Genomic DNA, 17594 nt, shown 5'->3' on the forward strand with positions numbered 1-17594 from the left:
CGGCATCGCCCACACCCGGGTCCCCACCGCCCGCAGCATCCCCACCCTCTTCATTCACAACCCGGCCCCTCTACCCGAGGCCTGGCCCCCACCCCACCCTGTGCTCAATCCCGCCTGCAGCCCCCACCCACACAGAGCCCCCACGTGCGGCCTTTGTTCTCACAGAGATTCCTCTCTCACACATGACCCTATTATTGTTTCCTATCCCACCTGCAGCCCACTCAGGTCCTTTTTCTTCTTTTGGGAACCCTGTATTTGTCGTCCCACCCGGAACCCCCAACTTTGCCTCCCATTACTACCTGGCCAATATGGGGATAACCTTCCCCAGAGTGCCAGTGGTCCCACACAACTCTAGGGTTGGCTCCACTGTAAGGACTCTGTACTTTGTCCTTCTGGTAGTAGCAATGTTGCAGTGGTTTCCTGATGGAGGGTGTTGAATGTGTTTTTGAATGGGCATGTACTTAGAAGCAAAGAGAAATCCCTGCCTGCTCCTGATGGGGGGCCTGAGGAGACTCAACTCCTCTCTCAGCTCCTAGCCTGCTGGAGAGAGAGCATTTCACTAGGATGGAAAGGAAGCACAGTGGGGTGAATTTCTGAATGATATTCATGATTCTAAACACTTCCCCTGAGAACCTGAAGAGGGAAATAAGTGCATGAGTGCCTTGGTTTGGTGTGGTGCTACCCCTAGATCTTGTTGAAGCTTTTAAAGTGTTTCTACAATTTCTTCTGTGCTGCATGTGTTTCTTTCATGAATCTGACTTTCCCTCTAGAACACTGGGTAAATGCCTATGGAATTAAGTCCTGTGTTATTGATGTTATTATTAAGATGTGTAGAAGCTACTAAGTGGATGCTTATGAGGATGTCTTTTAGAGTATTCTTTCCTAATGCTTGTGTTGGGGTTTTTTTGTGAGATCTTGGTGCTAGAAGAGAAAAATGTCCTTGCCTCCAGTGCAAATGCTCAGTGTTCTCGTGAAGAGAAAGGCTGTTCTTGGGGGAACACTGCTGCTGAGGTAGCCTGGATTCCCTTATGGCCTTGCTAAGGAAAAGCTGTTAATGGTATAGCCACCTGTTTATGCCTTAGTAGCCTCTTCCCTCCCATGACACTCTGACGTACAAGTTTCTGCCGTGACAAGCTCATGGCAACAAGGGAATCTTTGGGAGAAAATGCTGGACTCTTTGCAAAGCATGTTCTGCCTTGCTGTGAAGAGCAATATGAAAAGTAAATGGAATAGATTGTGGCTGCACGTGGAAGCAGTTTACACACACCAGTCTCTTTTCAGTGAAAAGCTGTAATGGAGTTTTCACTGTAGTGCTGTGTGTGTTTGTGTCTTTTGGAAACCAGGAGCAGTAAAGAGATCAATAAGCTACTGATAAAAGTGGGGTGGTGTTCAGGCCATGGGGGATGCTAGGCTGAAACTTTAGTGAAATAGAAGTCAATGATACTGTCCTAATAGTGTCCTGGCTGAGCTGGTTTGGCTTTACAGGTGGATCCTGTGTTGGAATGTACTTGATGCATATATTGTGCCTGAGTCCTTTCTTACCTCCCCTGATGAATGATGCTGAACATTGTGTAATCTTTTTATTTCCTGATGTTGTGCTGTAAGGAGACAGCCTATGGGAATGATCTCCAATTGTTATCTCCAACTGAGCTTATTTTCCAGGTACTAGCCCCATGCCACCATGAGCCTGACTACTCCAGATGGGTCTGTTGCTTTGAGTCAGGATGCTAAAATACATTCCCTCTCCTTGGATGTGTTTTTTTACTTTCCATTAAGGCTGGGGTTTATGTTCTTGAAAATCACACAATAAAAACGTAAACTTCCACCTATAAAAGGGTTACTTTGGGGTGGGCCTGCTGGAGGATAAATCTCCTTGCTGATTCTTCAGAAGGTGAGCATGCCCCAGGAGACAGGTGTATACTCTGGGAACAACCCTAAAGGTGCGGTGCTGTGCCCAGCATGGCACTGGGGGCTAAGCCAGTCCGAGATGTAAACCAGCAAAAGGATTATAAAATTATGGGAGTGGAAGGACTGTGGAAACATGGACTACAACAGCAGTGGGACAGTGTTGGGAGATCCTTCCATCTCCTTGATCCTCTGAAGTTATTCTGACAGATTGACCAAGCCTTTTGCCTCCCTCATATCTGTGTTTTCTTTAATGCAAACAACTCATAAGGATGTAAGCACGCCTTTAAAGTGAGATTCATATTTGTGTATTGTGCTGACTCAGAACCTTAGACCACTCCTGATTCTGACAGAAGCTAATGCATGATGCTTCAAAGAGAAACCATGAAATGTTGAAGGTAGTTGTATAGTACTGTACAGCTCTATTGTGATGTTAGCAAAAATATTAGCAAGATTTCTTTACTGTTAGTGAAGACCTCTCACCTCTTTAGTTTAGCTAACTCTAGCCTGTTGTTTTCTTATGCTCCACTTCTGAGGTGTGCAGACCTTGTCCTAGGGGCAGGCTATGGCTGATTGAACAGCACCTTCCAAAATGGGGCTTAACGGGTCTCCAAACCACCACAGAAGTGCAAGTAATTCATAGCAATGCAGAGTAAGAGATTTATCCTCTTCCTTTGTGAACTTCTTCACAGGTATCTTAGCACAGCAACATCCTATATCATCTTTTAGGTGCTTCACTTGTTATCTTCGTTCCAGAGTTTGCAAGCTGAGATTGCATGCACAGAGATATTTCCCATTGTGATGGTGCAACCACAGTTAATTTTTTTAAGTGCTTTTTTCTTTAATTATTTTCTCTGCTAACACTCTTTTCCCCTTTGCTTAGGTGATATGGTTTGCCAGTCCAGATTTTTTTTTTTCTTTTGGCTTCCTAGACAAAATTATGAAACAGATAGCTACTACAGTGTTAAGTTCAAGGTAAACATTAAATAATGACTGCATTGTTGTAGCTGTGAATAGAGTTGTGAAAAACTATTTTCGGTGACCTGTACGTGGTTTGCAGCCACTCTGATATAAAAGGCCCTGTACTCATAGACTGCCTAACAGCAGCATGGAGATTTAGCTAGTGAGTGTGTTTCAGTCTTCCTCCGTAAGAATTTACTTGGCTCTGTGAGTGGTTCTGTCTCATGCCCGTCCTCCCCTTGGCTCCTGTACAGACTGTCCTGTGGGATGCATCATTGCTAAAACCACAGATACTTCTCACATCAACCAGCAACAGCATTCAGCAGCAATGCATTTTCAGCTTTATTTTCAGTAGTAGAGGTTTGGTTGTATCCAGAGACTGATCTATTCTCAAACATTCATAAGAGTACTTCTCAGTTTAAGTCCCTATTTTGCAAATTGATGCCTTCAGTACAAATTAAGCTCATATTGAAAGTTCATCCTGAACTTGGCTTCCATGGGAGTCTTATACTGGTGAAATTTGGAGATGCTCCTGGAAATATACTGATTGATGCTGGCTTTATGGCAAATAAAATTATGTCTGGCACAGTAGGTCTTCATATTTCTCCAGGCATCACAACACTAAGTTTGATATTTGGGGCAACAGGACAAGCATTTTGTTCAGGTAGGCAGGGTCAGGCTGTGCCTCTGCCATTAGCCAGTCTGTTGCTGCCCATATACATCTTTGCATTTTCTCTGAGACTATCTGGGGCACTGCCATAACGTGTCTGCACGTGCAAGACATCTACAGATGCAAATGGAATCACACACATAGAAGGTACAATTGCATATTCAAGAATAGCATTTGGCTTATGAGCAGAACAGGCGCTCCTTTGTTTGCTTGTGCAGTCATCTGTGCATCCATCTACATTTTATTTACATACACTAGTTCTTGAAAATTTTCCCACTGCTGTTTATTCAAGTAAACAGCAAGTTACAGCGTACAGCAAATTCTGCACAGTTCAGCTTCAAATTACTGGAAGCAACAGCTCTGTGTATGTGAGCGACAGATAGTGAAAGCTGAGTTCAGGGAGCACGGAGAGGCTTTGATCTGAGGCAGCTCAGAGTGTGGATGTGCATTGCTGGTGGGAGATGGGAACGGTGGCTCAGTGATGCTGAGCTGGAGCTGGGAGTGGGTCCCAAGGCTGAGAAGCACTGGGGTCTGACTGGGGGTCATCGGTGCATTCACCCACACCAGGTGTCTTCCCCACCTTTCTCTGTTATAGAACATATTTTGTTCAGGCTTGCTCTTCCTGTTTTGTGTTTTTGGAAAAGTAACACTTGCTGACCAGTAGAAGTACCTGTATTGTTCTGGGATAATGTCTATTGTTGACACTCACATGCCAGTGGAAAGAATACCTTTGTCTGATTTAGTTTAATTCACCTGGGAAATGAATTAAACAAAACTCCGAAAAATCTTTTTTATTATAACAGGAGCACCCCTCTGGGGTATTATTCAAGAATAGCTATAGCATTTTAAATCCACACTTTCCTTTATTCTGAATTAACCCTCTCATGCAGACATTGGCTGAGCATCTCTCCTGGAAGCCCACAGTGCTTGTGCATCTTTGTAAAAAAAACTGTCCTTACTGAGCTAGAAATTATGATTTTTTTAGTGTTTTTATTTGGTGAAATTATTTGGTTTCTATCATACAAAAATTCCAGAGATATGAATGATAATGAACTTAGTTATATGCATATAACTTTTTTAAGTGCTTGCAGCCAGTTCTGTGTAGTTATGCAAAGGAAAGTCTTTGATATTATGCAGGATTATTTTTTTCAGTTTGCAATAAATTATTTTATAAATCTTCAAAAGAAGTGCAGGTCCAGGAACTCCCTGGGTGTAAAGTGGCTTAGCAATGCAGAGCTGTCAGCCAGATGTCTGAGGTTACAAAGCTGGGCGTCTGGAATTGCTGCATCTTCACTCAGTCTTCTGAATACTGAAACTTGTCTGGTCCTACCAGAGTATCACTGATATTGAGTCATATTTGGAAAATGTTTTCATTTCTGTGAATGAGCAAATACAAGCAAAATAAGAGTCATTTGAATTTTCTTAAGTACCTGTAATCAGGATGATAAACAGTACTCTGAAGCAGAGGTTGGCTGATTTATAGCACTTCTCACCTATCGGTTTGCATGGTTTTTTAAAGGAATAAAGCTTAACTTCCTTTACTTCCCATTCTCAGCCAAGAAGAGAGTAAGAGTTTGTCTGAAGTTTAACACCATGTACAATTGTGATGCATTATAAACTGAAAGATTTATGAGAAATGTTAACTAACAATATAATGAAATAATGTTTCAGCTTTTGCATTGGTTTTCCTGAATGACTGTGTGTATAAAACTCCGTGTTCCTGTTTTTCCACTTGAAGAGTACCAGAAGAATCTGGGGTCAAAGGCAGATATTTAAAGTTGATGACTTTCAGAGCAGATGCTTTCATCTTAACAGCTGTTTGACTATCATTAGGTCACGTCTGTCAAAGACCAAGTACTTCTGGAGACAGAAGTCTCCAGAGTCTCAGCTCACTGAACCATCTGAGTGCATATTTAACTCTATGCATGTACCTAGTCCCAACCAGAACCATTGTTTCAGATGAGTGGAATGTATCATCCCTTGTTTTGCCTGTCCACAGAGTATTGACAGTAGGCTTATTTTCTGCTTCCAGCAGATCCCTCTGGAGGTATTTCACAGCCATCAGTTCCCAGATGGAAAGCTCTGTTCAATAAAGAAATTGAAATCTTCCTGCTTTGTTTGTGAGAGTGATCTACTTCTGGCTCACTGAACTTTATCTCAAAACCAAGCCACTTATCTTTCCATAGCCCTTTCTGCTGCTTTCCAGAAGTAACCTGTTTAATTTTTTATCAAACCGATGCTAGTTTTAAATTTTTTAGTCCAGGTTGTACATATATCATCAAAAGTTCAGCATGGTCTGAAAACTAGATGAGATTTCTTGTAGAATATATAATTTTTTCAGTTGTAAAAGACCTCTAAGATTACTGAGTACAACTGTTAACCCAGCACTGCCAAATCCACCACTGAGTATCACATCTGCATGTGTTAAATACCTCAAGGGATGGTGACTCCACCACTTCTCTGGGCAGCCTTTTCTAATGCTTAGAAACTCTTTCAGTGAAGAAATTTTTCCTAATATACAATCTAAAGCTCCCCGATGCAATTTCAGGCCATTTCTTCTTGTCCTTGCCTTGCTCTACAGCCTTCTGTCAGGGAGTTGTAGAGAGCAGTGAGGTCCCCTCTGATCCTCCCTTTCTCCAGGTTAAACAGCCCCATCTCCCTCAGCCACATAGGACTTGTTCTTTAGACTCTTCCCCAGCTCTGTTCTGGAGCTGGATGGAGCACCTCAGTGTCTTTCTTGAAGTAAGGGGCCCAAAACTGGACACAGGAATTGAGCTGTGGCCTCATAAGCATCCAGTCCAGGGAATGATCACCTCCCCAGATGCAATGGTAGTACACAAAGCTTCCAGTTGTGTGAACAAATGTTTGCTTAATAGGCCTTTAAATAATTCTTCTTCCCCTTGGAGGAAAAGAGATGTGTAATGTTTAATAATAAAAATAGTGTTTCTTCCCATAGCCTGAAATGGCATGGAAGGAGGTAATCATGTTTTGTATGGCAAAGCATTTTTCTAAATGGCATGTTTATGCCTTTCTAGCATGGTGGCTGCAATTGGCTGCTGGGCCGATTTGCATGTGCTAAATTGCAGTCCTGGGGATCTGTGAAAACAACCCAGCAAAGCCAATCTCAGCTGGGAGCATGGAAGCTGCTGCTAAATTTGTGATGAGCCACCCCCAGCCCCAGCGTGAGTCATTATCATTGTTTTGTTTTCCAGAAGTTGGTACCAAATGCTTCCAGGATCCAAAACGTGGATTATCTCTGGAATTGTATTTGTTCCCTCAAAGCTTTGTTTGTTCCAGATAAGAGGAAAGAATAGGAAAAAATCTGTTTAAAAAAAGAGGAAATAATTGTTTCCTTATTAGTGTTCTCTTCCTGCTTTTAATGTGCACTCACAGCCATTTGTTCACTTGAAGACTCACTTGTGCATGGCCCAGCAGTTGCTGCTCAGTCCTAATCAGTTTGCTTTTGCTGCCAAGGGCATGGAGGGTAACAGTAAGTACAGTAGGATGAGGCAACATGACTGAAGTCATTGTTCAGCTCTGGCAGAGCTGAGGTGGGGAGTTTCAGCTGCCCCTTCCTCTATTTGCCTTGCTGGTTTCTCAGTGAGTGTTTTTATGAAGCCCCAGCTGTGTGTGGGACCAGCTGGGGCATCCATTTGCTGTAGGTCAGGAGTGTTTGATCTGAGGAGTGCACTGGCCAGGTCCCTGGGCTCCTACACCTGATGCCCACCTGCTGGGGTTGCTGGTCCTTGGGGAGATAGGACAAGATATTGAGAGAACAAAAGCCTGTGTTGGAATTGGGAGAAAATGTCAATTTGTTCCCAACTTTTTAGCCCTTGTTTAAGGTTGTCTTCTCAAATATACTTCTTTGATGTGCCGTGGACTGTGCAAGTTTACCTGCAGGGACTGTGGGTGGGATGAAGAGGAAATGCTGGGTCCTGCAGAGAAAAGGTCCAGGAGTAGGAAAATGCATGTGTGTGGGCATACAGAAGCATATAGAAGTGATTAAAATTCAAAACTTCAACATACAGTGGGTGGAAAGGACATGGACAGAGTGGGAGGCCTACATGAGCATGGGAGTGGAATAAGGAGCTAAGAGCACCGAAAAAGAGGAATGGAGAAAGTGGAACTTCTAGTGAAACTGCCTTAAAAATGTAGCTAAATATGCTGTGCTTGCTTTGTGGATAGGAGTACCCAATCTGGTGTTCCCTCCCCTGCCTTACTGATTTTCAGGATGGGGAGGTCTGCTGGAAGGATCCAATGTGCAGAGGGAAGGACAGGCAATAGAAATCTTCCTTATGGGGCATGGGGGTACAGCCAGACATGCTTGCACAGAGCATTCAAACTGGAAAAGCACAAGGATCACAAGTGTCCATGACACTCCACAATGCTCAAGCCTCTCTATGATGTTGGTGTGTCTGCAGAAAACCACTGGAATGGTTGGTCCTCTGTGCTGCAAGTTCCTTCTCAAGTTTTGGATTTCCTCTTTTGTTGCAATGTGACGTGAAAACCAAACCAAAGAAAATAATGATTCTACTGCTGGTGAGACTGGACAGCCAATATGCTGCCACTACTTTTCTGAGTTCCTGTGACTTAGTGTTGCCATTCTTTATCCTCTTCTGTGGCATTTTGGTGGCAGAGAGAGAGGCACGTGAGCTTATGTTGAAGCACAGCAGTGAAATTCAGGCACAGACCCTGATGGACTGGGACACCTTCCTACACTCCAGTGCATGGTGCTCTCCTTGCTCTCAGTTCTGTGTGCTCAGGCCCTTTACTTCCCTGCTGCTTCAGTTTAGGAAGAGCATATCCAGGAAGGGTATCCTGGGTGGTGTTATTTGTGAGGCTGGAGAGACTCTTAGGTGTTGTTTTTGAAAGGCTGATTTCCCCAGGTGTTTATGCTCAGTGCAAACAGGGTATAATCTTTGTAAATATTCAGTTGGCTGATCAGACAAATAAGTATTTAAATATTCACATATGGCTTAATGTCCTGTGGCTGTGCTTGGGTGTTCCTCTCTAATAACTGTAATTTACCTTTAATGGATAAGACAAAGAAACCTGGTTTGCTTTTTTCTCTGTTTCTGCATTTGCTGGAGTTTCTGTGATGAATCCTTTACTGTGCTCACCCTTAACCTGAAGAGGCAGTTGTGGGAATATAAATCATGCTCCCAGATGTGTGCAGGCTGCTCAGCAATGAAATGCACTCTCCCTGCCCCTCCTCTTCCCTGCTAAATGGCTGACACACGTCTTAAAGCATCTTGCTGGATATCTGTTTCTGCCCTGCAGCTCCTTCATAGCAGCACCTTGGCTGAGAAGACAATGTATCTGTGTTGTAGGGTTGGTTTGGGGCTTAGTTTTTGAGGTTAGAATAGGTTAGAGTTAGAATAATCAAATTTCTTCAGAGGTGTATGAGGTATGAATGAGGACAATTAAATGGGAACATGTCCTTTCCTGAGGAAACACTTTAGTGAATGAATTTCCCACTTGTTTGGTGTTTCTGGCAGGTGGTGGGGCTTGCTAAGAGTGCTCCTATGAGAGCTTCTCTCTTATTCACGCACAACTTGTGCCCTTTGGGTCAATCCTTCTCTGTCTGACATGCTGTATGGAAGGGTGATGCTCCCACCTCCCAGCGAAGGTCAGAAAATGCACTTTCTAAATGATAGTGTGCTAAATATAAAAATACCCAAACCAGAGGCTTTTCTTTGTAAGAAATGAGAAAAAAACAACAACTCCAAAGTGGCAGAAAGATCCAGACAGGCACATTGCTTTGTGAAACAGCCACGGGTGGCTCTTGGGAATGTGCTAAGGACTGTCCTGGCATAAGGCACTGCTTATGTTCATGGCCTCTGAAGAAAAGGGTTTCAATAAGAAAGTGGAGTTTTGACAAGGGACTGGCAGGGTGCAAAGAGAGAAATGCAGAGCCCTGAAGTATGTTGGGAAGACAGTTATGGGTCTAATTCCCACCCAGAGCGGGGATAAAGGCCTAGTAAATCCTGCTCACCCAGCCCAAAGGCATCGCTTCTCTTTTTCCTCCTATCCCCCTCACTTGTGTGAGCTTCAGACTCACTGCAACTCTCAGGCTCCCTGCTGCTTCTTTGCTCCCAGTCAGTAGAAGAGGAGGAGAGAAAGGCATTGAATCTCTATTATTTATGGGAATGTTGTTCATTTGGCTGCTAAAATGCTGCTGGGATTAAACGTTAGAGGAATGATGTGCTTGTTACTCAGCGAGAACATGTTGCCCCACTAACTGCCAAAGGACAGTCTTCTGTTTTAGCACTTCTACAACTGCTCATTAAGCTTTGGGACTAAGAGCCAATATGTCTTACTCCCTACTTCATCTCTGCTTTATCCACAATGGTGTTGTGTTGTAGAGACAGATCTTCATTGGGTTTAGTGTAGCCTGGAAAGAATTATTTGGAAAAAAAAAAAAGGAAACCTCTGAAAACTCACCAATTTAAAGATACAGGGAAATAGCATCAATTAAAAGAAAAATGTAGGAGCAATTAATCTGGGCCAGAATAAAGTGTCCATCTAGCCCAGTAGCCTTCTCCATCTACATCAAACAGGAAAGAGTAAGAAAATATGATCTGTCCCCCAAATGCTCTCCCAGCTGCTAGCTATTTTCAGCTTAGAAAATTATCTGAGTCAGACATGGTTCAATGTACGTAAGAGTTCTCAGTGGATTTTTCTTCTGTGTACTTGACCAGTCTCCCCTCATGTTCATGTACATTTTTAGCATCATAGTGTCCTGTGGAAAGGATTCCCCCAGACCTGTTACATGAAGAAGCCTCTCTTTTCCTTTGTTTGGAACTTGATTCCTGCTAGCTTGGGTTGAGGCTTTCCAGAGACCAGTACTGAACAAGATAGTGAAAAAATCCTCCTCTTGTGCTATTTGTGATTGCAGAGACCAGAAGCATACTCCTGCTAAGACATCTCTCACAGTTTGAAGAGTCTTGGATCTTCTTATTGCCTCTCTCTAAACCATTCCCAGTTAGAGTAAATGCTTGTTGTAATGAGAGGAGCACAACAGCACTCTTGCCTCAAGTAAGGCATTGCTTTTCTTTATGCCCAGGGGCTCAAAACCATTGGGGTCAATTCATCTGGAGAGACAGCAGTTGTCATGTGGGGTACAGAAAGGAAAGCAGGATGGTGAGTAGGCTGTTATAGCCAAATGATGAGTTCTGTAGCTGTCAGTCCCTACAAGCTTGTGATTAAAGTAGCATGTCAAGCTGTGGGTGGACACAGCCTCAGTGAGCCATTGAGCCGCGTCAGGAGATGAGGATGGCCGTGCCGGAAGCGCTGTGTGTGACGAAGCGTGGGGGATCACCTTGAGACACGATTTCAGCTTTTCGATGCTTTGAGCTCTGTTTGGCATGATGAGCTGTGCTGGCAGCTGGCTGCGCATGGACCAGGGCAAGAGTGAAGGAGCTGGTTCCACTCTGATGTGAGATGCTTTCCCTCACATTCAGAGGAGAGAAATCTCCCAGGATACCTGGGGGGTAACTGAGGTCCTTTCATAGAATATCCCAAGCTGGAAGGGACTCACAAGGACCATGGAAATCCAACTCCTGTTTTTGTATACATCTGCATTGTGAGATAAGCTGCAGCTTAAACCCCACTGATTGCACTGACAAGATCTCCACCGAGTGTAGGGAAAGCCAGGGAGAGCTGCTCAGCCTTACATTTAGGCTGTGGGTACCTGCACATAACTCCACCTTGGGTGCCACCAAACCTTTCTCTGCCTTATTGCCTGTCTGAAGTGTGGAGACAATTCTGCCTTCTTTGCAAAGTACCTCTAGGACTAACCCAGAACCTGTGTGGACAACTGAAGGACTGTAAGTCTCAAAGCTGTTTAATAGTACTCTGTCTGTACACTGGAAGTGGGGAAAGGGTATTTAAGAGAATATTTAAGAGAAGATGCACCGTGAGGATTTTAGAGTACAGTTGATATTCCTTATTTATGCTTTAAGAGGCATTTGAGACTCCCAGCCATTCAGTAAGCACCTATTAAAAGCACACACATTACAGATTTCTCATGTAAAAGTATTTAATGTTCAGTTAGGAGTGCAGCTTGCCAAGGAGAATATGCTGGCTACCTATTAAGAGAAACAGATGAAGGCAATTGCTTTCTAAGGGTTAAGTATGATCTGGTAAGCCAAGGCCTGCAGCGTTAGTAAGTGCCAGGCAGCAGCTGAAATAGCTCAGTGATGGATAACAAGTGCCCTGTCCTTCCATTCCTCCCAAGAGAGCCTTGCTCAGTGAAGGTTTCTAATGCCGAATCAGCAACAGCACAAAGGGCTCTCTAAAGGGCTCAGAGTTAACAGCTTCTGCATACTAAAGGTTAACAGTGGTATCTCAGGAGGTAGATTTCAGAGGAAAAAGGGGGTTTTAACTGTTGTTTGGGGTTTGCTTATCCTCTCTGTATTACCTGCAACAGTGTGCTAACAGACAGGCAAAATGGGCTGTGACCTCAATCAGCTAGTTAATTTTAAGCCCGTGCTTAAGTGATTTGCTAAAACTGTGCTTATTCAGAGAAAGAAAGCTGATTGTATTTTCATTGCTCAAGCTAGGTGAATTATAACAGCTAAGTGATTTTAATGATGAAGGGGCATATTATGCTTTTGAAACAATTATTTACATTCCCATGAAGAACATTAGCATCATCAGTCAGTATGTGTGATGATTGATAGCCATGTTCATACTTTGCTAATAACCCCCTCAAAGCTACTTGAAATACTGTATTGTGCATTTACATTTTTCTCTCCGTAATTTTAAGATGAGCAGAACTCATTAAACCAAAGTATTTTTATGTCTTGTGTCAATAGAAAATGTTCTTTTAAATGTTCAGAAGGAATTGGCTACAGAAATATGGGAAAGAGAGGGAAGAGATTGTTTTCCTTTCGTGTTCAGTACATTCTTCATCCTTTTGCTTTTTGATGACTAAACTGTTCTGTATTTGCAATTGAAAACTGTTGATTGGAAACTCTTGTGAGACTAACATAAATGGGGCTTGATTTTGAAAAATACATTCATGATCATTTGCCTAATTTGTGTGTGCAATTAGCATGATTGCCACTGGAAATGGCCATCTGAGAACCGACTGATGGAGACTTCTGTCTTTTTCTGATCTGTTTTCTCTCCCTCCTGATTAAGGTGCCAACTTTTATGATGTCTAAATATTACCCATGGAAGTTTAATTTAGTAATATGTTTACTGATATCCTTTCATCTCTTACCTCTCCACTTTCAGGTGTTTGTTAAAAGGCTGAGAATGATTATTCCCTTCTGCTTCCTTCTCAAGTCCACTTGACGCAACGTAAAAGAGGTTCTTTCATCTAAATTGTTGATCTTGCAATTTAGAGAGTCAGATCTCACTGGAAACTCTATAGACTCTTACATGGCCATAGTAATATTTAAGTAGTTTCCAGGTGTGCACAAAGGATTACAGCTCTCATCTGTCAGGTCTCTTACTCCCTCCTGAGGAAACCTCTGCTCACAGGGGACATTTATTGGTGACAGGGTGGAATTGTTTCATTTTGCTTTGTTTTAAACATGTGATGAATTAAGACGGTAAGATAGATGAGTCTTTAGAGTATTCCCTTCAGGGAAGCTGAGAAACCTGGTTCAGGTTAGGGATTTGAAGGGCATATCAGCTCAAGACATCTTTGAGCTGATTTGGAGTCCTTTTTGTAGGAGCATGGTATCAAGGCTGCAGTTCCTCAGTGGCTTCACTGCTGGGTAAGAGAAGGGAATGGGCTTGTGAACCCAACCTCTGGGGGCAATACTCTTATTCCCTCCCAGTGCTGGTGCTGGGAATTAAGCCAGTGGGAAACTAACCTATTCTTATTATTCATTATTTTTATAATGAATTGCTTTTAATCAAACTGGCTTTACCCGAGTCATCACGTGCTGCTGCTGTTGGGAGGGAATCAGCAGGAAAGGTGCAGCCTGAGGCAGGGAGAGGAATGGGTGGAATTGCCCCTGTTCACAGCTACTCCCACATACCTGGGTTTGAAGCAATGGTGCACTGCCCCACTCCCAGTGACATTCACGTTGTGTTTATTGCTCCTGAAATATTCTCCATTCTGAGGTACAACTCAAATCTAAAGATTAGGTGTACCTTCCAGTCTGGGGTGTGACTCAGACCTGCAGCTGCAGAGGTGGGAGAGCCATGGCAGTGTACAGAAGACAAATATCCCCTGGCTCATTAGTCACGGGATGGAGAGCACACACTGCCTGATTGCTTATTGGCTGTGGCCTTTCATTAGGAGTAAACTCAATTTTCCCAGTATTGACAGCTGCCTGGTGGAGGGGTCGTGCAATGTGGCAGGCACTGAACTGCCAAGAACAAACACCCAGATACAACAATATGTCAGGAGTGATACCGACAGTGTCTTTTGTTATTTTCTTCTGTGCTCTATCTCCTTGTTGAGAAGGAACAATTTCTATGGATGAGACATTAAATATGTCAATCCTGACCTGTCTGCTAGTTAGGAAATGCTGGAAAGTTAATGAACTTAAGTGGGGATGATGATTCTTGTTTGTACTTGCTTGTTCCTGGCCTAGGTAGGGACTCGTTTAATTAAAGGAATGTAGTATCCTTTCCAAAAAGTCCCCCACACCAGTCAAAACCTTAGGTTTTTTCCTGCCCAGTCTTTTTGATCCTTCTCAAAGTACAAACATTTATTTTGCTGTGAGGAAGAAGTTTGGAAAGGAGCAAGCAGAACGTTTTTGCCAGGGAGCATCAGTTTCTTCTGTCCCTAGTGCTGCTCTTCTCCCTGCTCTGTCCAACCAAAGGCCCTCTCCATTAGCACAGCTTGCTCAAGCATCTTCCCTCCTCATTCTGAGAGCTGCTCCAGCCCCTTCCAAACATGTAATTATAGGCATGAAAAAAATAAATTTGTTCTTATTCAGTGCCTGATAAAATGGTGACTCAGGCATTTTCATTTTCCATTGGAAATGCAAGTTCTTGCGCATTCCGAGCGCTCACCAGCATGCAGCCTGAATCTTAAAAGGAACTCTGTCTGCCCCCTGGAAGGGCAAAAAGGTTACAAATGCAAAAAATGCCAGGTGGAGGCTCTCACAAGCAGCTTCATTTGGCTGCATGGTGAAGCAAACCAAGGTCACTTACCCCAGCAGTGTATTATCCCAGCAAAACCCCAACCTATGCCCAGCAGTGGGCTGTGGAGACCTGGCCAGCCTGGAGCTTTCTGGCCACTGGGGCTCCATGACTGGCCTGGAATTTGAGACAAATGGTGGAGCAAAGGCACCTGATCAGGTTTAGGATGGCCCTTGTGAAAAGGGTGACGACACTCTGTTCCTAAAATAAACATGTTTCTGTGCTGTGTCAGGAGATCGCTCATACACAGGCTGGAAGGAAGCAAGATACTTGCTGAAAGGCATAAATCTTTCTAACCACCTTCAGTGGTTATTTTTAAGCGCAGGGTATGCAGTGCTATGAATCCCATCCCATTAGGGCTGGAAAAATGTTGGCCAGGAAGATGGGTGCTCTGGAGCATGAGAGCCCTGTTCCTCCTGCCCACATGACCTGTGCCTTGCAAAGAAAACCCCTGGGCTGTGACAAGACTGAAAGGATAACAGGGGCAGCAGCTGTACCCCATCTCTGACAGGTTTTGTGAGAGAGGGCTTGAAAGTCCTCCTGCTAAGCTGGGTAGATACAGCATGTTGTTAAGTTGATTGATTTTAGTTTAAGGTGAATTCATTAAATGGTGTTTTATTGTATTCTTCCAGAGCAGCCAGAGTTGTAGGATAATTACTTAGGTAGAACAGCTGTTAAGTTAAGAAAAGATGCATCAGAAGTACAAATATATGTTTTTGCCTTTGCTTCTATCTGAAGGTTCCTGAGACCTTGATTCAGTGATTCCTATGGGTCTTTTCCAATTCAAAATACTCTACAATTATATGACTTTGTTGTAATTAGTTATTTCTTATACCCCTTCTGGACATGAGGCTTTATATTTTTGTTTTCATATAATTCAGAAAAAAACCCCAAACTTCTCCTTTATTTTGTGGCCAACTTATGCCCAAACCCACCATGGCCTGGCAGCATTTCACAGAAGTATACGGGACCAAACCCAAATTAGTGTCTAGTCCCTCTTTCTCCAAGCATTTACACTTGCATCAATTGCTGAGGTAGCTTAGTAAATAAGACCCATCATGGGAAGGACTGTAACATCTCTGAACATGAGCCAAAATCCTTTAATCAGAAAGAGATAATCCACTAAATAATTTGAGCCCAGCAGTCTGCAGGGCAAGGGGAATACTTTCTGGCTTTGCTCCCAAAGATTCAAAAAGTTCTTTAGAAACTGCTGCCCTAGTGTGTGATGCAGAGGGGAGAGCTGGGAGAAGACAACATTTTGATTTGGGTTTGGTTTTTTCTCCATGACAACATAACTTCCTAAATAATAATAAAAAAAGGATCAACATCTTGGTCTGTTGGGGAAAAGGTGACATTTTTTTCTGAAAAAAGGAAGGATCATTCCATGGGATATTTTTTACATCTAATTCTCCTCTGGCAAAGTGCAGGTGCATTTTTACTCATGGAAAAAGTCTTTCCCTAAATGTTTGAGGATGTAGGAGCAGTGTTGCTTTACAAATTGTGCTCTGTCAGGAAATGAATGGCAGGTGAGTGTGTATATATTTGTTCATGTGTTCCCACTGCCTGTAGTGCCTGGGGTGAGCTCTCTCTGGCTGTGTCATAAGCCTGCTAGCATTAGCAGAAAGGCTTGGGCAGGGGTGAGGTGTGTTTTGGAAAGACACGAGTGCAGGGTATCTTGTGTGGTTCAGTCCTTTGAACAGCACACAGAACAGAGGAGAGGTTTGTCAGTGCCCCAGAAGCAGGATGTTTGTCAGACCTACAGCTCTTGTCTGGAGTCCTTTGAACCACTGAAGGGGCTGAAGTGGGAGAAGAGATGGAGACCTGGGGTGGTGCTGTGGTGGGGTAGGAACTACCCTGACCCTGAGTGACCCTGAGTGACCCCTTTGGAGAGCAGGGCATGTTTGGTGCCTGAGGACTATCAGGGAGTATTGGCCCCTCGTGGTTACAAGAGAGGCTTGTAGCTGTGGTGGTTGCATTCCCCTCTGTTTAAGTCTTGTGTTATGCTGCTTTGGGTGATCATAGGTCGCAGTGTCAGCCTCCTTGGAGTCTCAGACACTGAGGCTTGACAAGTCCCTCACACTGCAGAGCTTGGAGCTCCAGCTTAGGGCTCTGCATCCTCTGTCCCCTCCTTGAGTGAGTCACCTTTGTGAGTAACATCTCACCATGATGCTGCTTCTTGGAGTGTGCATTAGCAATCACTGGACTGATACCTCTCTGGGCCTTTGTGGTAGTAGCAGTTTTCTTTTTTTCTCTTTAGGATGTTTGTAGTGAATCTGGGGATTTGCAGAACAGAGATTTGCATATTTTCTTTAGTCTAGCTAGGTCCAGCAGCAGTAACAGTGTTGGTATGTTCGTCACAAGTGCATACCCAGAGCAGCCAGCATGCTGCTATAAATGATTCTGCAGTTCAAGCATTTTGGGGGTTTTTTTCTGCTATTTTTGTCATTCAAAATAAATAGATTATAGTTAGATGTGCCTGCCAATAGCTCAAGTATACCTTCCATTAGGTTCAGTAACATTCCATCTCAACCCACACTCCATGGTACTTTCCAGGTAAACTTACATCCCATAAGAAACACCAGGATTACTCCTGTCTTAGACTATAGTTAGTATTCTTCCAGTTAATGTGATCATCCCTAGAACAGAAAAATTTTGAGCACCCAGTTTTTTTCAGCCAAGCCCTGACATGCCCAGCTTCTACCACTTGAAGGGAATATCAGATATTTTCACATGACAGAAAAGCATGGCCAAACTATGTTCTATAAAATATTCTTAACTTTGGGGTTACTGTTTCTGTACTGGATTTCAATTTCTATTTATTCTTGAAACTTGCAAGAAATAAATATCCAAATCTGCTAGATAGTTTTACAAACTACAGCCTAGTTTTAGATGCATGTGGGAGCCTTTTTCTTTAAAGATAACCCTCAGAAAACTTGAAAATTACTGA

General features: G+C 43.3%; 1 protein-coding gene across 2 annotated transcripts in view; it reads left to right on the forward strand.

Moving 5' to 3' along the window:
* FGF12 (fibroblast growth factor 12) overlaps positions 1-17594 on the forward strand; it is a 217973-nt gene that overhangs the window by 80208 nt on the left and 120171 nt on the right. The gene's annotated exons all lie outside the window — the stretch shown is intronic.

This window comes from Parus major, chromosome 9 (assembly GCF_001522545.3).
Source record: "Parus major isolate Abel chromosome 9, Parus_major1.1, whole genome shotgun sequence".
Classification (NCBI taxonomy): domain Eukaryota; kingdom Metazoa; phylum Chordata; class Aves; order Passeriformes; family Paridae; genus Parus; species Parus major.